This window comes from Triturus cristatus, chromosome 11 (genome assembly GCF_964204655.1).
Source record: "Triturus cristatus chromosome 11, aTriCri1.1, whole genome shotgun sequence".
NCBI classification, from domain to species: Eukaryota; Metazoa; Chordata; class Amphibia; order Caudata; family Salamandridae; genus Triturus; species Triturus cristatus.
The window spans coordinates 579,062,014-579,088,574 of NC_140594.1; the positions used below are offsets into that span (position 1 = coordinate 579,062,014).

Here is a 26,561-nt window from a genome sequence, read left to right on the forward strand (position 1 = left end):
TATTGTGCTCTCTATTACTGTATGGGTTGCTGGAAATAGTGATGTCTCTACCCACTTGCTCATTGTGAATCTTCTTTTCAGGTGTGATGGGTTTCGTCTACAGTGTGTCTTGGTAAAGAGCTGTAAAATATCAGACCCTGGATTAAGGTCTACCAACCTTATAAGACACTTATACATGTTGTTTCTCAAATTCACCGGACAAAAGCACACCTTACAAACTACACTATGCACCTAATTACGATGCCGTTTGGAGCGCATCTACTGGTGCGGTCTGACCGACACATTACGATGCGTGCATTCAGAGGCAACAGTTGGAGGGAACGAACAACGCTTTCCGACGGGCTCATGGAGCCCGTAAAACGGTCGGAAACTCCTCATAATCCTTTAAGGAGGGTGTTTCTGCTGTCAGGATTATGATATCGTTTTCTGACAGCCTTCAAAGGTCGGCTTTTCCGACATGGAAGGGCTGTCGGAAATTGACATTGGGGGCCCCTCGCAAGGCCCCCTTTCTCCCTGGCTCTCTGCATCCGGGCTTTGGGGTGCCCATGGTGCCCCACTGAACATCCAGGCACTGGGTGGCAGGCACCATGAGGTGCCTGCCACACAGTGCAGGGATGTTCACAAACTCCCATTTTTCAATGGGAGCTTGTACTGTGGGCAGTTTCTGCCTACCGCACAAGCTCCCATTGAGAAATGTGAGTTTCCGACCACACTATGTGCGGTTGGATCGTAATTCGGTGTGCGGACCCGCTGATTTATGGTCGGGGCGATTCCTCCCCTAAAAAGGTGTCGGTCGGAAGCAACTTCGACCAACATCGTAATCAGGCCCTTAGTCGGAAGTTCCTTCACAGTCCACTACAAAGCACACTTGAAGCATTTTCCTATTGCTTTAGAATTTGCTATTTCTTGTTGATGCAAATATTTCTTGTGTCTCTAAGGAATTTTCTACCTGCTAATCTATCAATTCATGATATGTCAACGCTAGGAATTTATGACCTAAATAATTGCAACTATTTTTCTCTTTTATTATGTTTTCCTTTACTAGGGTGAGAAACACCTTCCTTGAACATAAGTTAATTTTGCAATGTGGGGTACTAGCAGCATGCACAACGTGTTACCCGAGTAGTATTCTCACTATGACAACCCTGGATTCTTACTTTGTTTGACCATGCCTTCTTTTACAGGTCGTAGTCATACAAAATAGGAATCTGGGGTTGTCTTCACCAGCTGAGCCATACAGAGACGCCGTCGCACAAAGTACTCCGGTAATATCCACTTCCTATGCCGGTTTTCTAGAATGGTCAAGGTGCTTTACCATGGGGTCTTATATATACCAAGGTGGGTACCAAGTCTATGTCATCTCATGAAGTCTCTCGTGACCATCCTCACGCTCTACAACATTAAGGGCACACTAGAGAAGGGGGTGAGAGCCGCTTTGAAAATGGGGACTAAACTGAGGTAACCATGTGGGAAGTGTTGACAGCAACTAGAGAAATGTTGACAGGGGGTGGGAAGTGCAGAGAGGGGCTGAGGAAATGCGGCCAGGAACTGAGGAATTGCTGGCTGGGGACGGGGCATGACAGAAAATCATAAATAAGTGTACTTAAAAACATGAAAAAACGGCCAGCTGCAGGCAGAGAAGAGCGGCTGACGAAGCTATAATAGAATGACAATTCAGGCAGCTACTGCCATAGAAAATATAGGAAATACATAAAATATGACAGTCCCCACGGTAATAGCTGTTTCCGCTGCAGTGGTGTTTTGATAGCACCACTGCTAGATAGGTCGTCATAATTTATGTTTCCACGTATTTACTATGGCAGAACATGCCTGAATTTAATTAGGAATAACCAAGGATTGCTTTGCATTAAGAGCATTGCTTGTGAAGCACATTGCACAGCAGGCTGCTCCTCGGTATTCTGTCTGGGTTGTTCAAGATGCCAAGCTTCCTGCTCCAAACCCCAGAGGTGCTGCTCAGTGTGTCCGGGCGCCCTACTATTAACGCCAGAGTGACTGCTCAGCATACGAAAAGTGTGATCTGCTAGGTCGCTGGTCAGTGGATATCTATGCGGCTTATTATGCGGCGTGTGCTGCTGAGTGTTGCTACTGGCGCAAAGGCCGCTGCTCAGTGCGCCAAACGTCCCACTAAACATGCCAGGCGCGTTGCTCCACATGTCAGGTTGCTGTGCAGTATTCCTAGAGTGCCGATGGGATATCGGGGTCATGTAATATCATTACCAAAACATTGAGAGCGAACTTTCAAGGGGGTAAGAGAGGTAAGTATAGGTTAGGTTCACTCTACTTATTGTCACATCTGTATACCGTGAAGATGTATATATATTGTCAAGGTACTTATGGGTGGAGTTAAGTATAGCACATCGTTACTTTGTAGATTTTTTGGCACTCAATATTATATTGTCACAATATTCGCCACTCAAATCAGTACCGCCACCTACTAGGTTGCTTTATACAATATATAGATGTGGTTCACTTGCTGTTCAGTGTTTCTGGGCACTGCTGAGTTTGTCACGGGCGATTCTCAGTGTGTCATGGATCCTGCACAGTGCCCTGGAGACTCTGAGGGCATTGTGTTCATTGTGTTTCCTTCTGGTATCCTCTCTCCCCACTCCTCAGTGGCATTACCTTAGGAAACCTTATGTCCTGGGGTGAGGGAGTCCTGGTAACACTGCCAGGCTCCTGCTGTGCTTCGGTTAGAGAGAGCTATCACACTTCCACCCATTGCACTCCCGCTCTTCTCCTTCCCTGCTTCCACCATCACCTTTACTTCATCTTGTAGCTTGGTGGTGTTGGAAGGAGCAGTTCCACCCTATATCCACCTTCAGTCAAGCGGGAACTATTGAGAGAGCTAGATGTGGAAACTGACTGAAGACACAGTACCTTAGGGTCCAAAAATGTGACTTGTACCTTCTGGGATCACTAAATGACATCCCTGCCAGCGATTACTATACCACAGAATGCCACTTCGTTTATGATTAGCTGTTCCTGTAGCAAGGGATGGTCTGGAAAGTTACCATGCCTTGTCTCTTAAAGGAATTAGAGACTTGGGTTTGGCCCATTTTAAAGTTAAGAATTTCCTTACTGTAGAATCCGGCATGAACTGGCACAAATGTGACATAATGACCCCTAAAAATGCTGCTAAGAACTTACCATAAACAGACAAACTCCGAAAAATCCCAGGACTTGTGTTGGTGCTTCCAGAACATAGTGCCATATGTATCCTTCAGCCTTACATCTGGAAACAAGTTAAGTGATGTATCTGCGCGAGAACTTGCCTGAATATCTAGAAGCATCCTCACCACGAGACGTCAGGTGCCATCTGCCAACTCTGCTCCAGAAACCATTACCCCTGCCTAGGAGGACAAGTGTCGGCACACAAACCTGTATCTCATTTACTTGCCCAATGCAAGCCAACATCTTAGACCAGGAGTGCTGTAGTCCCTGTACAGACTTTGGTGCTCCCCGATGGACTCATCTCTCCTTAATTTAATACGTTTGTTTGAATAAAACTGTAAACATTCTCAATAAGAATGACAGACAAGGATGGAAGTTTAAAAGTTTACTCAAAGAAAATAAGTACTGAAATACATGAGATGGGCCATCATCCAATTGAGTTTATAAGCATATAAATCAGGCAATGTAGGAACTCAGTAAATTTCAACAGAAAATCCAGCATAGATGCGCCTTCGAAGAAAGGGAAAAGTGCAAAGGTGCCCCCCAACAGAGAGAAAGCAAGTCCTTTAATAAGACTTTAGAGAAAGGGTTTCATATATTTACTACACAGATACACGGTTCACAGGATATGCACCAAAAGGGAACAAGCAAGAAGAAACATTTTACTACTAAATACATTTTAGGATTCTTTCACAATGCTACTACATTAGACTTGGCTATTACCAGAGCCTATACTTGTTACATAGCATGTAACTTGCTTTGAGACATTTAGGTTGTCCCTGATTAGGTACATTGTGTTCAGTGTGACTGGAAAAGTCTTAGTCTCTCAGCGTAAACCCTACAATTCTTTGTTACGGTGTGAAAGATCAACAGCAGTGATCACATGATATGTTAAAATGTCACATCCCCAATAGAATGAAGCACAAAGTTGCTTTAGGTTAGCATAAGCTTGATTTCTCATATGTCAAACACTACAAATTAGAAAAACAAACCCCACACACAAGCAATAGTAGAGTGACGTAAAGCTTTTGAGTGGACGTAGAGTTGTGACTGGTGGGCGCACTTCCATGCACTAATGAAACTACCCTTGTTTCTTCCCAGGGAGCCTCCAGTCCTTTGACATTCCCCCTCCAAACTTCATCCAACCAGTCGTTGAGCTTGAGCCAAGAACTTATGGTGGGCTGTGACGGTGCCCTGTGACACCAGATGCTTTCTTAAGACCATCTCCTTAGGAAGGTTGGAGGTCCAGCATCAGCGACTGCAACAACCCCTCATCCTCAGCCTTCTCGGAGCATCCACATGTCAGAGAAAACCTAAGCCTACCCCGGCTGTATTTGGTATCTGTAAATCCCTTTGCTCAGAACATCTCAGGGTGTGATCTGTGGTCGTAGGGAACCACTGGCGGCAGCAGACCTTGAATATGACCAGTTGTTAGCCTTTCAAATGCAGGCCCATGAAAATCCCAGTACGAGGCAGGGGCACCTACAGAATTCACCCTAATTGATATATTCTGAGTTACTTGCCCTTGGGTTACACCAGTTAAAAAACATTAGGCACACAGGCACAGCTAGTGGAGAACTTGGTAGAACCCTGCAACAGCTCCCCTACAAACAATCCCTGCACCCGTAAACTCTGTCTTTCCCAGCTGGACTTTATCGTACTTTTTGACCCACACCCAGAAGCAGGGCCCAAAACTGCCCAGCTATTCTGAACCTTTCCTTGGCTGTCTGCAACTAACCACCGTGGAATCCCTGAAGATTCAAGCCCTGTGGAAAGTCCTCACAAAGTAGGCCCCATAGATGAAAGACAGCCTGCCTTTTAGTGAAGAGGAGTGTGAACGTAAGTGTGAGGGACTTTGGGCTCCCACGTTTTTGTTGTGTTAACTGTTTTATTGTTCATGTTCTCTACTAAATATGTATTCGTTTTCAAAGAAATACCTTTACAGATTTGCCACTTTCCCCAGGTGCAAGCGTGACTAATTTTTCAACTCCAGTCTTTTTGTCTTCAAACTGGAATTAATAGATTCATACCATTAAAAAACACTCTACAAGTCCCATAGAGCAAGAAAAAAGCCTGGACGGTACCAGCTAATCACATATTGCGCTGGGAAACTTGGCAGCTGCGCTCGGATTGGACATTGCTCTTTTTCAGCGGCCCAATCACACAGTGCACTCCAGTGCTCCCATCCGCCACTGGACTTAGAGAAAGACCTGGAACCTTCTTCAGACTTCTCTGGAGTCATAAGAACCTCGCGCTGTTGCGCTGGGAAAGTTTTATTTTTTGGAAGGGTGATAGAAAAATACTAAAAAGAAGGTGGTTATGGTAGCCAAGTATTTTTGGCAGCTTTTGACGAACTGTTGTTTAGGGGTCGCAGAGGAGCGGGTGTGGAGCAGATGCTGCTCTCTGGTTCCAGACCCTGTACCTCCCCCTCCGCCGCCTCCCGCTCGAGGTGTTCCTTCCTCTCACTGTCGTCTGGATACTGAAGCCACTGGCCGACCCGACAGGGAGCGGACTGCTCGGGTGTGACCGCGCCTAACGCCGAGGCTTTGCCCCCTCTCTGAGGGCCCTCTCGGCCAAGCCCTCTTCACGGCCAGTCAGGTGAGGGACAGGCAGAGAGGGATTTCTAATGACTTTATGTTTATTACTTTTATGCAGTGGGCGTGTGGTGACTGTTTTGTGGCCGTGTGAGCTAGCTTGGTGGGTTAATGCATCTTCTTTTTAAAAATTTGTTATTTTATTAAAAACCTTTTACATGAACATCTTGGCGGTTATGTTACAGGGTTAGCAGAGTTGTTTTTTGTTTCAGGCACATTTTATAATTCGATATGTAGAGACGTGTAAGTCCCATATTTTTAGCTAACCCCACCTGACCGTAGTTAGAGAAGAAGAGAAAGAAGAGATAGAGACAGGGTGAGACAGGGGATAGAAACAAGAGGGGAAGAGGAGACAGGCAGCCAGAGTTACATTTCTTAACTATTACATATGACATTCTGTGACGTATGACATCCTGTGGGGTGATTGGCATCCATGTAGGTTGCGTGCTGTCGGTACCTTATTTTCACGGAGGTTCACAAGAGGCCAGGTACGTGTCCAGCGCATGCCACATTTTCCTGGATGCTGGTTTCCCTGCATCTTCTATGCAAAATGATATGATGCATGTGTGTCTGAACTGGAATCCACGTGGGACAAACTCATATTTGTACCTTCCAAGTGGGAGAGGATGCGTCGTTTAATAGTAGTAGGCACATTATTAATAACGCGGGTGGCCTTCTCTCTTCGTGTTGCTTATCCCTATCTCCTGCTGTTTGGTGGCGTCACTCTTTGCTCATGTGACGTGTGCCTCGAAACTATAATGCTCGATTGATATGAACGGATATGATTGGGTTTGGGTGGATATTGTCTCAATAACAACTCAGCAGCTGGGAGGATTGGTCCATTGAAAAAGCCTTCGCTTGTTCGCTGCGGTCCTTGGTCTTGTTTGATGAATGTGCTTGTTCGACTGTTCGAGAGCTGTTGGCACCACATGATTCTGTTGTATAACATGTATGTTATTGCAAACAATATTTTACAAATAACGCTTACAGGTTTTATGTTGTCGCGCAACCAGAGGCCTAGCTAGAGCTTGTGGCGCCCGGGGCTATCCCTCAGATTGCCGCCCCTGGGGGGCGGGGGGTTGCTGGGGAAAAAGGACGGCAAGCACTTGGAAAGAGGACGAGAGACACGTAGTATCGCCGCTAATAGTTACCTCGATCATGCAAGTTACATGCACATACATGACACGGTCCAAGGCTACACAGTTGAATACATCGGTGATTGGCAGTGACTGGCAGTACAAAAGAGAACACACAGACTTGCATGATCTATCTGGGGACTCAGAAAAAACGCATGTGACATCCATCAGAGACCTGCGTGAACAATTACCTGGTAATCCCCTCAGCACAATGCAAACATGCACATACATGACACTGTTCAGGGATCCATCATCTACAGCTGAAATTAAATGACCATTCATCATGGCCCCCCCATTAAAGCAGTGCACTTTGTGATCTGCATGGTACATGTTCTTTGCCGCAGGCATATTAACCCTCTGTGCTACCTTTCCAGGAATCGACCCTTCCACTAGACAAAACTAGGATCTCTCTCTAGGAAGAACATTAATCACCAAAGTTATCATGACATTTTTATTGTTTCTGAAAATTGCTGGAGGCCAGGAAGGAGGAAGCAAGTTTTTTTTAAACCATAATATACTTGCAAACACTACGCACCCACCCGAAATAGGTACCTAGTGCGGTCACACCGTTTGCACTGCCCTAACCTGCTCAAGGTTCATGTGACCTCAGTGACAGAGTCACAGTGACTGGATCACTGTTGCTCTAGGGTGTGCTGCTTCGTAGGCCTGCCCGCAAGACTGGAGATGAACTTCAGTATGGATTGTGGTGGACAGGCCTTCAAGGTTAACTCACAATTGACACCACTAGGGTACACCTGCTTGTGCTAAGACATCAAGCCTTCTAAGGTCTAGTGGGGCCTTGTAAGGTCTAGCATGGGAATATGCTCCCTCAGTAGAGTGGTCTGGTGGACTGGTCATGAAGGCTGAACCCGGTTCCCCAGTTCCAAATTCGACAGCTCTGGCCATAGTGTCACATCCTCTCCCCCACTGAACACCATACTGTCCCACTGAGAGAAACTCGCACTGCCTTCAGCTACAACCTAATTGTGCCCGCTATAAACACTTGGATGTGGCTCAATTCAAATTATGCACTTGATAAGAGTAATATGCTGCCTAAAAAAAAAAGTAACAGCAAACACTGATAGGGAATCCAAGATTAAGTAAAGCATGTGAAATGTAAGCAGAAACAACATGGTTACCTTAACGATCTCTCACTCACTATTCAGAAATCAACGAGTGGTTTTACCTGAAAAGTTAAGGACATGACTACAGGGCCCTGAAGGGAACCGTTTCAATGTCCATTGCTTATATCCTTAATAAACGTAAGCAGTATGCTATAAAAAGACCACATCCATAAACAGAGCCATGGTACACATTTTGTCCATGGTACACATTTTGTTTTCCAATCCATCCATCAACCAGGTATTGCAGTACCTCCAGGAATGGTGCACTTCCCCACCTGGGAACAACAATGCTATTCAAAGAAATACAAGAAAACAAATGTAGCGCTTCACTGGAAAGTCTGTAAAGTGAGGCTGATGTGTTTGGATGTGAATAAAACCAATCTGGCCACTTTGCAACCACTCTGTCTTGCTTTATTTAGTTATGTATTTATTTTTCATATTTAAAACCTTCTATTTCTCTCCATCCCGCTGCACTTTGGAATAGAAAAATGTCAGAAAAAGGGCATTTCCCGCAAGAGTGTTTTTCTTTTTTGGATCCATTTCACAGGGAAGCAACTAAATGAAAGAAGGAAAGAGGCTGTGAACCGTTTCTTCAAGTTACGGTTTTCAGTAAGTGAGGAGCAAGACAGAAAGAGAGGGAATAATAGGAAGAGAGGGGGGACAGCTGCAGAAGAGGACATTGCCCGAGTCCTATTCCTTCTCTGCCCGTCCCCGAACGTCCACAAAAGTAAGCCGAGCCTTATCTGAATGCCTTTTCCGCCCCCAAAATAGTGCCGCCTGGGGCGGACCGCCCCCCCCCCCCCCCCAGCTACGCCACTGCGCGCAACCGGATACCTTAACGGGCTATTCTAAGTGAGAGTGCGGTATGATTTGGATTTGTAGAAATATATAGATACTCAGGGCTTTAAAAGTGGGCCAGGTCCTGTCGGTGCTGGGCACCAGCAGTTCTAAAAAGCAGGTGCTGAGACAGGTCCCAATCGGGCTCTCCATTTTTGCCCTCATCCTCTGTGAAAAAATAAATCTCAACTCTGCGGCAGTACCAGCCTTCACTACCTGTGATGTAACTTCAAAGAGACTTCCTATAGCTCTTTCACTGTCTTATCATTTTAGAACAGAAGCATTTTTAATATTATAAACAATGAAGCCACAGTTGCTGCTTTTTTTTAACATAGCTGCCAAGTTTCCCAGGTCTATGAGTGGCAGTTCAAGTCCAGGTTTTTTCCTTTGGATCCTGGGATTTGTAGTCCTGTTTCAATATGGAATATACAAGACTACAAGTCCCAGAATTCAAAGAAAAATAACTGGATTGGAGTAGCACATCAAACATTGACCTTGGAAGGTTGGCAGGTCAGTTTTCATCTTATGCAACTAACAACTATTGACAAAGCCAATAGTCCTGGCTTGTTGTAGGTGTAATGTTGCTTGTTGTATTATATATCTGTATGCAATGACAGAAGCAACAAAATACTAGTCGGGCGGCACACTATGCTAAGCACAGATTTTTAGCTTATGATCTTTTGAGCCACACATTTAAATACATCGGACGTGCCCCTTGGAGAGAACCCCCCTCGTTTTTCATCCCACTTAAAGCCCTGTAGATACCACCTCTAAAAATCAGTCATTACCCCTGCTTCAAGAAACAAACACAGAAAATTGGGCATGAAGATTCACTAGGTTCAGTGGAACCCTCTTGCATGGAGTGGTGTAAATATGTTAAGGCGTTGTTGAGAAAGCCAAAAAACAAAAATTGTAGACAACCAGGCCACTGGCTTTTAAACTGAACAGCACTGACATATTTTTGTCCCCTCGCCCATTTCACAGTTTGTGAACAATCTTCCAGGTCACCAAAAAACAGAGGGAGAGAAAAAAGAACAGTTGCAATTATGTGGATGCCGCTGATGGTCACTTCATTCTGTATGCATGGGCATGCATGATGACATGGAAGCACAGCTTTAAGAGGGATGAAAAAAGTGGGGGTCTCTAAAAGGGAGGTGGCCTATGTAGTTATAGGCGTGGCTTAACCACGTAAACTACATTTCTGTGATTCCGATAGTGTGCCACCCAACTCTCTCTCTCTGAGCTTTCTGCTATTGCAGCCAGATTTAATAACACAACAATTCTGACTATTCTGACTCCACCCCCTCAAAGTGAGTGGGTGATACATGTAAGTTAAACATCAGTAGTTTGTGAATACCAAAAGTAGTACACTTACTCCGAAGTGTAAACTTACTCAATAATGTAACTTACCTTTGTGAATTAGGTGCAATGTATCTAAAAGTCCCTGATGGGGAAAGCAACGGAGAGTGAGGAAGACACAAAAGTTCTAATTGGGCAATGAAACAGCTCAGCAGAAAATGTCAGCTGCCGGGTCCTCCCAAATAATTAAAGCATTTTCTCCACCCCCAAAATAACTAAATAAATAAAAATGCAAACAATATATTTAAAGATTCCTGATGGGGAAGCAACAGAGAGGAGGCAGGGGCGAGGAAGGAACGAAAGTGCTTTATGGACAATGGAGCAGCTAAGAAGCAAATGGTGGCTGCCAACCCCTCCAAAAGAATGTAAGCATTTTATTCAAGGATTGAGAAGAGTAGAGACATACGTGAGGCGCGGGTGAAGAGAAAGCAATAGTGGTGGTGTATTTGATTAGTGGGTAGTAGCACATGAGAGAGAGCAAGAAAATAAATTCACTTGAGAGATGTGGTCTAACGGCCAGAGCAGCCGACTTCGAAAACTTGGGAAACCAGGTTTGAATTCTAGTGTTGGCTCAACATCATGTGATTCTGGACCAATCACTTAGGAAAAACAAATTAATCTGACCTTGTGTAATGTGACCTGGTACACATTTAAAGCGCTCTAAAGCCCTTGGGCCAAGTTTGGACTATATAACACCTCGCAAAAAAGTGCTCACTGAAAAAAATGTAGTTCCTGAAATGTAAGCAATAGAAGGACACACGTAAGCAACACAAAAGGAAGGCAAGGAGGTTATTCTTAAGGGGAGGGACGAACTCAAAAAGAGGAAGACAAACCATCAGATAAGAAACAAGCAACTGAGTGGCAATGAAGCTAACCAATGGTAAGCAGTCGGTGGGCTCTAATGCCACTCTAAGTGTTTGGTACTGCCCACAATAGGTCTTTGGTAATTAGACAGCTAACAGCTGTCTGTTGGTGAGACCTCAAAATGCTGACACCATGTAGGGGAAAGTGAGTGCCTCCCATCTCCAGAGAGGACTAGGGTCAAATAAGGGGCTGCAAATGCATTTCCCGCAGCATTCGTGTATCAGTTTGTGAACTGGGAAGGCTGGCTCTTGAACCACGATGAAGTTGTCAAACAGCTTTAAAAACATGTTTACACTTGGAGTGCGGAAATCACTTAGGGCCATATGTAGGAAGCCCAATACCGGTCGGTAACGGCCGATTTTCGGTAATTATCCCGTTACCGACCGGTATTCAGGCTTTTGGTATGTAGGGGGCACATTTCAGGATTCGGCAATTTACCGAATCGGTAAAATTACCGAATCGGTAATTTTACCGATTTGGTAAATACCGATTCTAAATTACCGACCCATTCCGATTCGGTAAAAATTACCGATGGATTACCTACATAGCATTTACCACTTCATAAATACCGAATCGGTAAAATTCGGTATTTATGAAGTGGTAAATGTTAGGCTACCTACATAAGGCCCTTAAGGAGGACCTGGAGGAGGTGAAAGAAACGCAAAAATATTTCAGATGCAGAGGGACTAGGCACAGAGTGAAGGCGGTGAGCTTGACCAAAGAACCTGCCCTGTGTTTTGTTTACATTAATATGACATTATTCACATTTTTATATTTGCCACCATAATTCCCATTACACTGTGAAACTGGAAGCCCTTTCTTGAGGAACTCAGTAGACATCAATCAGTCGTATCTGACTTTTTCGATGTTGCTTATATAAAAATTATTAGAGCGTATGTTGTTTCATGCTTAGTGTAGAAGCAGGTCATGCATATTAGTAGGGTTGGGACAGAGGAGCTAGGGACCGAATGGACCAGCATACATGGCATGGTTGGCACCCAAATCATTCTGGGAGAAGAGACACTGGGCACAGGGCACAGACATGCTTCTGGCACGAGCCAGAGCCCACTGTGCATGACCAAATTGTTCTCCTGGGTTTGTAGGGGAGTGGACACAGGTTGCGTAACACTGGCATCTGGGGCACTGGTATTGGGTTTAAGGTGTGGCTGGAGGCAATGTCCTAAGCCCATTGAGTGATGGACTTGGAGACAGCCCATGCCCAGTAACAATTGCATCATGGGTACTGGGACAAGGTATGGCAGAATACCTTGGGTTCAATGTCTATTGCCCACTGGCGAGGGTGTTGAGTGGGTACTGGGAACAGGTGTGGGCAAAGGTCAAGCTCTGTGCAAATTTCCCGGTATGTATGGCCACAGGCCATGCCCAGCAGATACTGGAGCAAAATAACTGGGCAAAGGGTGTTTCTTAAGCCCACACCCCCTGCAGCCATGCCAACTGGTGAGTGAGTGGTCCAAGTGAAATATAGGAATTAAGTAAAGTATATCATTACAGGCCTCCAAAACTTCACAGACTAACCAATTGTAGCAAATGTATTATGTTGATTTAGTCCCACCTGATTTATCACATTTAACTACCCGTTTGTTGGACTTTTACTGTGTGCAAATCGCACCACATGAGTCTCACTCACTGTAAATTCACTGTAAGTGGACTTAGATTGATGACCGGCACTGATAAGGCTGCTGCTGTGCAGGTAGGATATGAGGTTCTGGGCTAATTACACATGAACACTTGAGCGTACTCCTCATGGCACTGTAAAATGTACCATAGTTCCCTGGCTCAGTTCATAATCAGATTACAGGCCTTTGCCCCCCTAACTGGCCAACTTAATTACTCTGCTCTCCAGCAGGAGGACAAAAGACCTCCCAGAACTATAGAGCCATGAACAATGCTTGACACAGTTTCTGGTAAAGGAAAGGGTGAGGAGAACATCTTCATCAGCTTGTTACCCTGTACCTTGGCTGGGACTGCTCAGGCCCCCAGTTACAAAGGAGGAGAGCCAGACCTCTGGAACATACCAGGAAGCCCTTGAAGGTTTGGTGGGAAGAGATCAGGCAGATGTGTCAGCTAGCGTCGGAGCTGGGGCTCTCAGCAAAGCTCTTTCCACAGGCAACTTGAAGGCACCATATTGGAATGCTGTGCAGGAGGGTTGGAACAGAGGAGGAGTGATGATGTATCACCCTGGCCAAAGGTGCCTAGCTTTTACAACTTTCCACCCCCACTTAAAAATCACTGCACTATAGGAAAGCCAGATGAGAAGGCATTGGAACTGGGAGGGTCAAGGACGAATTGATGGTCACCTGGAAGGAGAAGCCACCTGATGCCATATCAAGAATGGGATGAAAGACTTTAACTCCATCTTACCACGAGCACTAAGATGGGTCTCTCTATAGCCAGTGGTGCTGGTCCCCTTCTGCCCCCTGAGGCACAGTTGGGGAATGGACCTTCTGAATGATTCCCCCAGAATGTCTGTGGATTGGTCCTTCACTCTGCTGACACACAGGGGCCCTGCAAGTAACCAGGAGGCTACGTGGACTGGGGATTGTGGCAGGGAAGGAGTTTTGCTTGCCGACAGTGCAAGATACTGACATAAGTAGAAGAGCAACGGGGGTCAGGCAGAGGGCATGTATGGCAAAGGGAACTAGGAAACCCTGTTCCCCATAAAAAGCACCATTTAAAGGGCAGGAGGCCTAAAATAAATGCTCCTGATGGCTAGGACTGGCCAAGTGGAGCAAAACAATCACAAGAACATTGGAATTGGCCCTGCAAAGCCTGAGATACAGCTGGTTCCCTGGGGGACCGGGCAGACAAGGAAGCTAGTGGCACTTTTCTTCAAGTTCTTTATTTTCCCCCAGGAAGAGCCAAGCCCTCAGAGGTCAGCACAACCTGAAATTGTTCATACTGAAGGGGGTTACGCGTGTGTGGGTGCCTTGTCAGAGCCAGCTTTTGGCCCCAGAGACCCCATTACTTAGGGCCGATGCATAGGAAACTGCCCCAGGGGACCCCGCCCACCCTGGATCCAAGATTTGGGAGATTGAGGCTCACAGGTCAGTTTGGAGCTCTGGTATTGTGACTGGTGCTTCTTCTGCCCCCATGCTTGTTTCTGAAGAAGGGCGGGTGCACCAGTGAGCTGTTCCCACCTGCATCCATGTGGGCAGGAAAATAACAAAGCCAACTCCTGCGCCAGCTCGCTGAGAGAACTGCACTGGCACAGGGAGCTGGCTGAGCAACGTGGTACTGGACACCCCATGCTGCCCCACCCAAAAGAAAAACGATAAGGCATGTTGATGCTCCGAGTGGCATTTGGTCACTTGTGAAAAATGGACAACTTGGCACAAGGCCAATTTACAAAAGGAAATAGCACCCCTGCCCTCAGTGAATGCTGCTTGTTCAAAATATTCATGTCAGGGACAATGGAGCCTTTGCAAAGGGCTATAATGTGCATATTGCTCCTTAGCGTGATAACGCTCAAAGTGCAGGGTCACCACCAAAGTTACCAGTACATGTTTAGGAGGCTGCCTAAAGTGCAGCAGCTCCTCCAAGAAACGTCCCTAAAACTGACCCTATGTCTCCCAGGGGGTTGCCTTTATGACCCTGGAAGATGCTTTTCATTGTTTCAATTATTCCTGTAGCCTGAGATTTTGCCTATAATCTTTGGAGTTTGGGAATCTCTATTGGTGGGTCCTAAGGCTGCACCTAGGACCTGGGATACATGGTTTTCAAACCAATGCCTTAGTGTTAATGGCAACGGTGGACAATGCAAGGGTTTACAGTATAATAAATGCTATTTACTGTTGGGACTACCCCCAATGACTTCAATGGTGGGTCATAATATGTACTGCATATTGGGACTGTCTCCATTGGCTTCAGTCATGGTACATTGGTGAATTATACCATGCGGCTACTTTATTGATTTGGTGACACCATGGCAAAGGCATTAAGCCTGCCTTATTGATAACTACACTCTTTTACATTGTGCTGTTGCATCTAGTACAGATGGGGGATACTGTGGTTATAAGGTTTAGGACCCACTAGAGGTGTAAGGGTGACACAAGGGTGTCACCAAAGGTATTTCGAGTTACCTGATTGTACGTATTTGAAATTTAATGTGTAGCATTTAGTAGTGTGTGTATGTATGTTTTTAAAGTATTTATCTTTTTTAAAAGAAAAAGCACCGACTGAACAATAATGTATTTAGTTTCACTGTTGTGTACCAGAGAGCTGGGGTTACTAGCCCACCTTGAGTAGACCTTGGACTGTTCTACTTTGCTACCATGAGAAAGTCAAGTGTTACAATTGGGTGCTTAGTTTCCAGAAAATAGACAATTGGGGACTTATTACTTGCGAAGTTCTCACTTGTTTCACAACTAATAATCCAATATCTTGCAATGATGTTACAGTTTTATACTAAAATCAGTAACTTAACAACAGTGCAGTGGGATCACTAAGTTTGCATCACAAACCATAACCAGATTTCAGATGATTTTAGGTTTTAAATTATAACCATAATATCCCTTCAACTGAAGCTTATAAAGGTATATTTATATGGATGTAATGGAGTTATTTAAATTAATTAAGAAAAAAAAGTTTACTTTAAATATCATGAGCTAGGCGTAACTATATAACCTATCTGAAATAACAACGAAAGTTTCCTTACAAAAAAAATGTTTAGTTACCCCTTTATTATATGAATTTTTACTTTAGCGCAACCCTGGCTGTGGATTTTGGAACACTCTGCAGTAATAATAATATACATTTGTGACAGTGGAAAGCTTTGTACATCAAATTGGCTACGTAGGCATGTGAAAGCTTTATTAAGTAGGTAGCAAATGAGTAGTGCAGTGTACTAGTTGTTGTAAAATATAAACAAATAGGGCAACTTAATGTTTTGGTAATAAACTGGGTAGTTATAATGTAGCACTTTAAACGTGGAAGATCCATTACTTTATTATGGAAAGCCCCACCACTGGCTTAGTGGAGCAAGGCCATGAGGTACTGCTCTGAAGAGTAAAGTGCAGCGTTACATAGGGAGGAAAAGAGAGAACTAGGAAAACATCTGATTGTCCGGCAATGGGATGAATTGGTGCTAACTCTTAGGGCAGCAATAAAGGTGATGGCATGCCAAGTGAAGTCGTTGTTAGAATACTATATAATTATTGTTAAAAAATTACTGGAAGGAATCTCATAGATTTGAAATGATTATTGGATTGCTTATGAAGTTGATACACAAATGCTGATTTGTTAGTATATGCATACATATTGATGGTACAAACTGCTTGAAAGAAGCAACTATTTGAAAGTTGAAAAACAATAAAAATTATTTTTAAAAAGCAAAGGTGCAGACTCAGGGCCTGATTTAGAGACGGGCAGACCATAAGTTTACCCTCGACAGAGCTCAGTTGAGTCTCACAACAGAACACTTCCTCCGATGACCTAATGGAGTGGTGTCCATCTGAGGAAGGACTGCCATATTTAGGCTGGATGGTGCAATGCGTTTTTCTGTCCATATCCGTCAAGAAAAATGTTGAAGTGAGGGGCAGAAAAGAATAATGACCCCACTTTTTGGGAGTGGGATTTATTAGTTTTCTTTTTTTACATAGACTAGCTCCTGCTTTGGGTGCTTGTTTCTCAAAAACTAAAACTTTGAAAAAGTTTGGTGAATGAGCTTTAAAACTGACAGCGGCCTTGAATGGGCCCATCATCATGGCAGTTCTCTTCAAGGTACAGAGGTGACCGCTGGGTCAGCAGTCGTCTCTAAATCTGATGGATGGTAGTCTCTCAGGATGGCAGAGGTAATTTCCTCCACTCCACCTTCCTGATGGATTGAGTACCATCTGTTACATCTCAAATCAGGCATCATGAGTTAAATTTAAGATAAGCAGAAGCCAGATGGATTAGTACATTAGTAGAGTGGTGGAAATAGGGCATAATTCGGGTAATGGATTCAACTTTTTCTTATGGCATGAATGAAAAAGATATGATCACCCAACACATCTTTTGAGAGTACTGCTATTTAGTAGATCTTTACATGTAGTAGTGATTTAAAGGGTTCATAAGCTCTGCCTGTTGTGGGTTCTTTTAGTGTGGGAAATGGAGACTGACTGGTATTCAATGGACCGTTTCTTAGAAGTATATATATATATATATATGGATCATTTCAGAATTGGCATGAGACCTGCTAATTTATTTGTTGTACAACCCCGGTTGTCCCATTGGAAAGTTACCTGGATTGGATAAAGGGAATGCACCCTTCACTGACTTGTGCACAGGATAAGACTTGCACCTCACAACCACCTTCTCCGAACATTCCTGGAGCTGGCAAGTACATCAAGAAGAAGCAAAACTGCTGGCAGAGAAAACGGAAGGACTCCTGACTTCTGCTGGTTTCCATGGCTTCTAACTCCTCTCTAAGGTTCAAGGGTTTGGCATTCTACTCTATTACAAGAACTCAAAAGACAGAAGGGCTGCTCTGAAGAAGTCCCTGCTGACCATTTAGGACTTCACCCATGGAAAACGCTGGCTAGAGAGAGACATCTGTTGTGTGGATGTCTATTGTGAAGACCTAATGCCCTTGGAAGAAAAAGAACATGGACGACTTTCTCATACAGTAAGAAACTTTTCAGCATTTTTTTCAACCTCTGGGAGACCGGGCATGGTGCTGAGATTACACCAGATTGGGAGCACCTTTTGTGGGCAAGCTTTCCAGGGTTGTGCCATTCTGAAAGAAAAACATTTCAGCGTGATCTTGCAGGGAAAGCATTGTAGGAGAGTAGGATCTGCTTCATATGTTTACCCCCCCTTTTTGCTGGTGTTTCACCGTTTTTTTTACTTTAGTCTGGCTGGGACCATGCTATTCAGGGCCCCATCCTAACTGCTTCCTCTCTAAATTGATTGCATGTACTTTAGGTACACCACAGATTGGATCCTGAGGTACCCTTGTGAGTCCCTAGTATATGGTACACTATGTACTCAGGGCATAGGTACCCCAGAGGCCTACCAGGGGCTGAAGCATGTATTATGCCACCCCTGGAAAGCCACCCAAAATGACACCACAGGTCTGCTACTGCAGCTTAGGTAAGGTGGTGCATGCACCCCTTACTGAAGTATAGGTTCACTATACCTCACCTATCACTGCACATACAAACCTATCAGTCACTCCAATGGCAGGCCTTAACAATCCTGAAAGCAGAGTGCTTCGTTTTATGTGAGAGGGTGCCCAGGCATGAGCTGAGCTCCTCTGCAGCCTTGCTAATCTCTTCTCCGGGGTTGTCAGGGGTGCAGCCTGACCATATACTCTTAAGTGCATCATAACCAAACAGTAAATGCTAACTTTGGACTGGCTGCACGGAAACATGTCGTGTTTGGTGTCACACACCTTGGATTCATACCCCCACACCAGTAACTGGTGTGGGAGTATGATCCCACCCTTCTAGAGGGAGAGACATGGCAGCACTGGTATACCCGGTAGAAACTTAATAGAGCCCTGACATCACAAAATGGATGCTTCAGCCACAGACACGGGTCTGGCCTCCTGCTGCTGACCGAAACTCCGGCAGGGGAGGCCTGGACAATAGGTTTCTTGTCACAGGGAGGTGTAACCACCTCCCAGACAGGCTTATGTGTATTAGGGCTGGGTGGGAGCACTCTCTGAGTGCTTTGAAGTCCTGCACTGGGGGCACATTTGGTGTCCCTGTGCATAGTCCAGCTCAAACTGGTTCAGGGGCTTCCTGCCCCTGCTCTGGTGCAAAACTGGACAAAGGAAATGGGTGTAGCCACCCCTCTTTCCAAATCCTCCCATAGTTGGGTCCCCAGAGCTAGTCCAACCCCTTCCTTAGGTATAAGTAAGGAACCTCTGTAACCAGAACTTTAGATTTCCCTGGATGAAACTCTGAAGCTGAATCCTGGAACTTCGACGCTCTACTCAAGACTAGAGGACTGAAGAAATCTCCCTTGGGGACAAGGAGTGACTTCCCTGCTTGGCAGGCACCAACGAAGCAATTTGCCGGTCTGCATTTACAAAGCTCCCACCAGACACCATAGTATTTACAGCCCAGAAGAGGATTTCCAGATCTCTCACAGGCCGACCCGAGTCCCCTGCAAAGCTGAGACCCATAGCCCTCGTGAGTAGCATGGAACTGGAACTCCTGGTCACCGTGCACTTTTGCAAGTGCATCGACTTCTCGACATCTCCTGAAGTTGTGCTTGAGCTGACTTGTAGCCCCTACCTCGAGCACAGAATCCACCAAAGATTGTTGGCCTAGTCACCCCGAGTGACCCGTGGGCCGCCATTTTGTGTTTCGTCTCAAGGTCCCTTCGTGATCCCTGGTCCTCGACTGGTGGGTCCCTGAGGGGGTAACTTTGAATTTCATTGGGCTTCCCTGGTTGCTCCAGATGTGCCTCGACTCCATACCAAGTGGTGAGTCCCTCAGACCTTGCTGGTCTGCACCGAAGCATCTTTCTTGTTTTTGCGTGGGTTGCTGTTGCCAAGGCTTGTTGTGTCCAATCCGGGCACCAACACTGCAGCACTCGACATCCTTTGTGGGACAGCTCGAATCCAGCTCCTGGTTGTCCTCGATGCCTCCTGGTCCTCGTGGCTGAAGAGTCAAGCTTCACCTTCTTCACATGAAATCACCCGACATCGGTGGGCATCTGCCTATCACCTTCCTGTTCACTGGCTAGTGACCCAGACTCTGTCCCCTCTGCTTTCAGGTTCTTCTCATCTTCGATCCAGGCTTGGATCTCTTTGGACACTTCGCATCTTCCCGGCAGCAGCACTTCTTCGCCAGCTCCCATTGAAATCGACGACGCAACCCAACACCATTTGACACCTATGCACCCGGCTTCCCTGGGTAAGGTACCACGAGTACTCCGATGCTCCCGTGGGGGTTGGCCCTAGAACTTCCTAAGTCCCAAAGGGTTTGGTCCTGACTCACTTCTAAGTGTCCCTAATCTTTAAAAATCTAACCGCGACTTTCCCCATAGAAGCTAATGGGAGCTCGTGGCTGTGTTCACACACTGCACACGGCCCCCGTGGGTCCCCTGTGTCACTACCGTGGGTGGTTCCTTGGGGTCCCTGCGATTCTACAGGCTCTAGGCCTTGTGTCTAGTTAAGTCGTGGTTCTTATACCTCTATTTTAGTATATGGCTTGGCTCGCCCCTAGGGCCTGACGTGTATTTGTGCTATTTTACTGTAATATTTGAAGTGTAACTTATGTGTTTTGACCTCTAGTCTCATAAAGAGACTAGGAGGGTGTGTTTAGTAATAAATACATATATTTTATATATATACCTGGTGTGGATGTCTTTCATTTAGGCACTCAAGAGATTATAGACTGGTAAAACAAGCTGCTTTACATTCCTTCAAGACTTAGCCAGCTCTCCATAGCTACCACTAGGATAGCTTTAAATAAAGGTTGTATTTAACCTATAACCAATAAGGGGTTGTTTGGACTGGTACAGGGTGCCCACTAGAACTAGTAGACAGCATATACCAGGCCAACTTCTCACATTGGTGTGCAGCGTGGGGGATTCCAGCTTGCTATTGTCTTACCAGATAATCTCAATTGAGTGACTAACTGAAAACCACTAAAGGTACCCTAGGTACAGATAATACAAGCTTTAGAATACAGTAAGTTCTACTGAACTTACAGTTGTGTGTTAAGGGCTTAGCACACCCTTTCTACAACTCAAGAGAGTTTAGTAGGCCACACTAGAGTAGGTAGTGCAATACACCACACCTCACCAGTAATGTCTTCAAGGTCAAAAGCCAGTGGGTCCCTGCCAGAAGCCAATGGGCTTCTAGTTTCCAAGTATGATAACCTCCCATTCGTGGAACTGAGAGCATTATGCACAGCTAGGAAACTGAGGACAGGCAAAAGTCCAACCACCCAGCATCTCATAGAGGTACTCAGGCTGGATGATCTCAGCAGATCTATAGGATCTGAAGGGGTAGGCAGAGTGGGGGGACAGCACCTGAGGAAGGACCTAGGGGTGAAACTACCCATGACCTGACCTCTGATGCTGGCCAGGCAGATGACAATGATCTGGACCTGGAAAATCCAATTCCCCTAGAAGGTGATGGAGAGGGCCACAATGGACACCTCTTTGTCCCTCCTGGAAGAGTTGGTAGTGGCACTAGAAGGTCAAGATCTCCCTCAGTGGAGTCTAACCATTCTGGCTCATCCATAGGGACCTCTATTCCCTCTCATAGGAGGGAAACCTCTCAGGAGCGGAGGGAGAGACTGCTTAAGTATGAGGAAGCTCAGCTGGAAATCAGAAAGAGGCAGGTAGCCCTAGATAAGGAGGCCCTAGAGCTCTACAGAGCTAGAAAAAAGTTGGGACTTGAGTCCCATGGATGGCAGCAACATCCCTAGAGATAGGGAGAGGTCTTATGACCATAGAAACCTGAATAAGATTGTCCTTCCCTACCGGAGTGAGGATGACATCCACAAATGGATAACTGCACTGGAAAGGGCCTGTAAAGTTCAAAGGGTCCCCTAGGAGCAGTGGGCAGCAATCCTAAGGCTCTCCTTTGCAGACAAAGATAGAGATAAGCTCCTCACTGTTAGAGAGGAGGAGGCAGATGATTACAACAGTCTGAAGAGTGCCTTGATTGATGGGTTTGGCCTAACCACTGAGCAATACAGGTTAAAGTTCAGGGATACCCAAAAGGCACAGAATCAAGACTGGGTAGACTTTGTAGATTGTACTACTAAGGCTCTGGAAGGTTGGTTACTTGGCAGCAAAGTGCATGACTTTCAAGGATTGTACAAGTTGATTATGAGGGAGCAGATCCTTAATAATTGTCAGAATCAGCTGTTGCACCAGTACCTGGTGGACTCAGATCTGACCTCTCCCCAAGAATTGGGAAAGAAGGCAGACAAGTGGGTCAGAACCAGGGTGAGGCAGAAGGTACAGAACCAAGGTGGTGAACCCAAGAAGAAAGATCCTAAAAACTCTGACAAGGGTGGGGACAAGGGTAAAGACCAGAAGTCTTCACAAGCCCCCCAAAAGGTGGGGATTCACAGTCTAACAAGTGAAAAGGCCAAAATAAACCATGGTGCAAAATCTGTAAGCAGAAACCTCACTGGACCAGTGACTGCACCAAGTCCAAAGAATCTACTCCAGCCACCATTGCCCCTAAGGCAACTGTTCCCTCTAGTACAGCTACAATTGGTGATGGTAACGTTCAGAATAATGGTGTAGTAGGGTTGACCCTGGGTTCTGAGATGGACACTGGCCTAGTCAAAATTCCAACTCAGGCTGTTCTAGTCTGTGATGGAGGCATGGATATGTCCTCCTTTGTGAGTCCCAGTAATCTGAGCAAATACAGACAACAGCCTTTAATAAATGGAAAAGAGGCTTTGGCATTCAGGGACACAGGAGCAAGTGTCACAATGGTGACAAAAGATCTTGTGGATCCTGGGCAAATTATACTTGGTGAAATGTATCAAGTGACCAATGCTAGCAATGTCAGAACAGGCCATTCTCTGGCAGTTGTTAACTTCTCCTGGGGAGGGGTAACTGGCCTTAAGAAGGTTGTGGTAAGTGCAGACCTACCAGTGCAGTGCTTGCTTGGCAATGATCTAGAAACTTCAGCTTTGGCTGAAGTGGAGCTCAGGACACATGCAGAAATGTTAGGGATTCCTGCTCATGTCTTTGCTATGACTAGGTAACAGACCAAAATGTCTAACACTGGACAGGCCCTGGATTCTGGAATAATGGACCAGGTGCCTCCCAAGAGGAGGAGCAGTAGGGTTAAGGCAGTGCCTTCCCACCTGACTCAGAATTCAGATCAGTCTCCTCAGGGAGATGATCTTGAGCCTGAAGAAGGAACTGTCCCAGAGGAGCTTGAACCTGACCAGGTTGAGTTCTAGGGGACAGGGGGACCTTCCAGGTCTGATCTGAGCCAGAAGCAGAAAACCTGTCCCTCTCTTGAACCCCTCAGAAAGCAAGCTGCTGATGAGGCTGCTGGGAATGCTAGTGGCACCCATAAAATATATTGAAATGATGGACTCCTTTACTCAGAGAGTAGAGACCCCAAGCCTGGTGCATCCAGGAGGTTGGTTATACCTCTGAAGTTTAGGGGCGTCCTATTGACACTAGCCCATGATATTCCCCTAGCAGGATACCTGGGCCAGAACAAGACTTGGGACAGAATTGTCCCTCACTTTCACTAGCCCCACATGTCTGAAGACACTAAGGAGTTTTGTCGCTCCTGTGTGACCTGCCAAGCCAGTGGCAAGGCAGCTGGAACCACAAAGGTCCCCCTGATACCACTACCTGTGGTGGGGGTTCCCTTTGAGAGGGTTGGTATTGGCATTGTTGGTCCCATGGATCCTCAGACAGCATCTGGGCACAGGTTTATACCGGTGGTGGTGGACCCTGCCACCAGGTACCCAGAAGCAATTCCCCTAAGGACCACTACAGCACCTGTGGCGGCAAGAGCTCTCTTGGGTGTATTCTCAAGAGTAGGCTTTCCTAAGGAGGTAGTATCTGACAGGGATGCAAACATCATGTCGAGTTACTTGACTGCTATGTGGAAGGAGTGTAAAGTGAACTACAAGTTCACCACACCCTATCACCCACAATGCAATGGTTTAGTTGAAAGATTCAACAAAACCTTAAAGGGCATGATTAAAGGTCTCCCAGAGAAGCTTAGGCGCAGATGGGACATCCTTTTGCCCTGCCTTTTGTTTGCCTACTGGGAGGTGCCGCAAAAGGGGGTTGGTTACAGCCCATTTGAACTTTTGTTTGCCCATCCTGTTAGGGGTCCTTTGTGTCTGGTGAAGGAGGGATAGGGGTACCTCTCAAACCCCCTAAACAGGACATAGTGGACTATGTACTTGGTCTCCGCTCCAGGATGGCTGAGTATATGAAAAAAGCAACCAAAAACATTGAGGCTAGCCAGGAATTACAAAAAGCCTGGCATGACCAAAAGGCTGTACTGACTGTTTATCACCCAGGACAGAAAGTGTGGGTGTTGGAGCCTGGCCCCAGCAGCCCTCCAGGACAAATGGAGTGGCCCCCATCAATAGTTGAACAGAAAGGGGAAGTCATCTACTTGGTAGACCTTCGAACCCCTAGGAGTCCCCACAGGGTACTTCATGTCAACAGTCGTAAACCATATGTTGACATGGCAGACATGGGCTTGCTAATGGCTACTGATGAAGGACAGGAGGATGAGAGTGACCCACTCCCTAACCTGCTTTCTCAGAACCCTGATGATGGGTCAGTTGATGGTGTATCCTTGGCAGGCAGCCTCACTGCCCAGCATTAAACTGACTGCAGGAAACTTCTCAGCCAGTACAGACATATGTTTTCTCTGACTCCAAGTCAGACTACCTGGTGCACTCATGAAGTGTACATTGGGGACAGTCTGCCTGTGAAGAATACGATCTACAGGCAACCTGGCCATGTCAGGGACTGTATAAGGACAGAGGTCCAAAAGATGTTGGATTTGGGAGTTATTGAACACTTGGGGCAGTCCAGTAGTCCTGGTACCTAAACCTCCACCAAAGATGGCAAGAGAGAGATTAGGTTTTGTGTGGATGTACAGGGGTCTCAATGCAGTCACTAGGACTGATGCCAATCCCATCCCCAGGGCAGATGAGCTAATAGATACTTTGGCCTCAGCCAAGTTTCTAAGCACATTTGTCCTAACAGCTGGCTACTGGCAGATCAGACTGGCTGATGATGCAAAGCCAAAGACATTTTCTACCCCTAGTGGGTACTATCAATATGCGGTAATGCCCTTTGGTTTGAAGAATGCACCTGCCACTTTCCAAAGGTTGGTGAATCAAGTCCTTACAGGCATGGAAGACTATAGTGCAGCATATCTAGATGATAGTGCTGTCTTTAGCTCCCCCTGGGAGGATCACCTGGTCCACCTAAGGAATGTTTTGGAGGCCCTGCAAAAAGCAGGCCTAACTATCAAGGCTACTAAGTGCCAGATAGGGCAGAGTCAGGTTGTGTACCTGGTCCACCTTGTAGGTGGAGGCCAGGTTCAACCATTGCAGAGCAAAATCCAGACCATAATGGACTGGGTTGCTCCCACTACCCAGACTCAGGTGAGAGCCTTCTTAGGCCTGACTGGGTACTATAGAAGATTTGTCAAGGGGTATGGATCTATAGTGACACCCCTGAATGACTTAACCTCTAAGAAAATGCCCAAAAAGGTTCAGTGGACAGTTAGCTGTCAAAAGGCATTTGATGACCTGAAGCAGGCCATGTGCACTGCTCCCATTCTGCGAAGTCCTGACTACTCCAAAAAGTTCATTGTCCAAACAGGTGCATCTGAGTTGGGGGTAGGGGCTGTACTGTCACAGTTGAATGATGAAGGTCAGGATCAACCAGTGGCTTTCATAAGCAGAAGGTTGACCCCCAGAGAGAAATGTTGGTCAGCCATTGAGAGGAAGGCCTTTGATGTGGTTTGGGCTCTGAAGAAGTTGAGGCCATACCTGTTTGGTACTCACTTCATTGTTCAGACAGACCATAAGCCCCTCTTATGACTAAAAAAGATGAAGGGCGAAAACCCCAAACTTCTCAGGTGGTCCATTTCCCTACAGGGGATGGACTATACAGTAGAACATAGACATGGGAGTAACCATGCCAATGCAGATGGACTCTCTTGATATTTCCACTTAGAACATGAAGACTCAACTGGTCAAGGTTAGTTTAATGTCCCTGCGTTTGGGGGGGGGTGTAGGAGAGTAGGATCTGCTTCACATGTTTACCCCCACTTTTTGCTGGTGTTTCACTGTTTTTTTACTTTAGTCTGGCTGGGACCATGCTATTCAGGGCCCCAGCCTAACTGCTTCCTCTCTAAATTGATTGCATGTGCTTTAGGTACACCACAGATTGGATCCTGAGGTACCCTGTGAGTCCCTGGTATGTGGTACACTATGTAACCAGGGCATAGCTGCCCCAGAGGCCTACCAGGGGCTGAAGCATGTATTATGCCACCCCTGGAAAGCCACCCAAAATGACACCACAGGTCTGCTACTGCAGCCTGGGTAAGGTGGTGCATTCACCCCTTACTGAAGTATAGGTTCACTATACCTCACCTATCACTGCACACACAAACCTATCAGTCACTCCTATGGCAGGCCTTAACAATCCTGAAGGCAGAGTGCTTCGTTATATGTGAGAGGGTGCCCAGGCATGAGCTGAGCCCCTCTGCAGCCTTGGGAATCTTTTCTCCGGGGTTGTCAGTGGTGCAGCCTGACCCATATACTCTTAAGTGCATTATAACCAAACGGTAAATGCTAACTTTGGACTGGCTGCACGGAAACATGTCGTGTTTGGTGTCAAACACCTTGGAATCATACCCCCACACCAGTAACTGGTGTGGGAGTATGATCCCACCCTTCTAGAGGGAGAGACTGGTATACCCGGTAGAAACTTAATAGAGCCCTGGCATCACAAAATGGATGCTG

At 46.0% G+C, this 26,561-nt stretch overlaps 1 protein-coding gene across 2 annotated transcripts in view; it reads left to right on the forward strand.

Moving 5' to 3' along the window:
- The first annotated feature begins 5,670 nt into the window (after window positions 1-5,670).
- The window catches only part of LOC146785119 (uncharacterized), a 578,200-nt gene continuing 557,309 nt past the window's right edge, over window positions 5,671-26,561 (forward strand). For both annotated transcript variants that reach the window (XM_085633808.1, XM_085633809.1), the window contains exon 1: window positions 5,671-5,790. The gene's annotated coding sequence lies outside the window, so the exon portion shown is untranslated. The remainder of the gene's footprint in view (window positions 5,791-26,561) is intronic.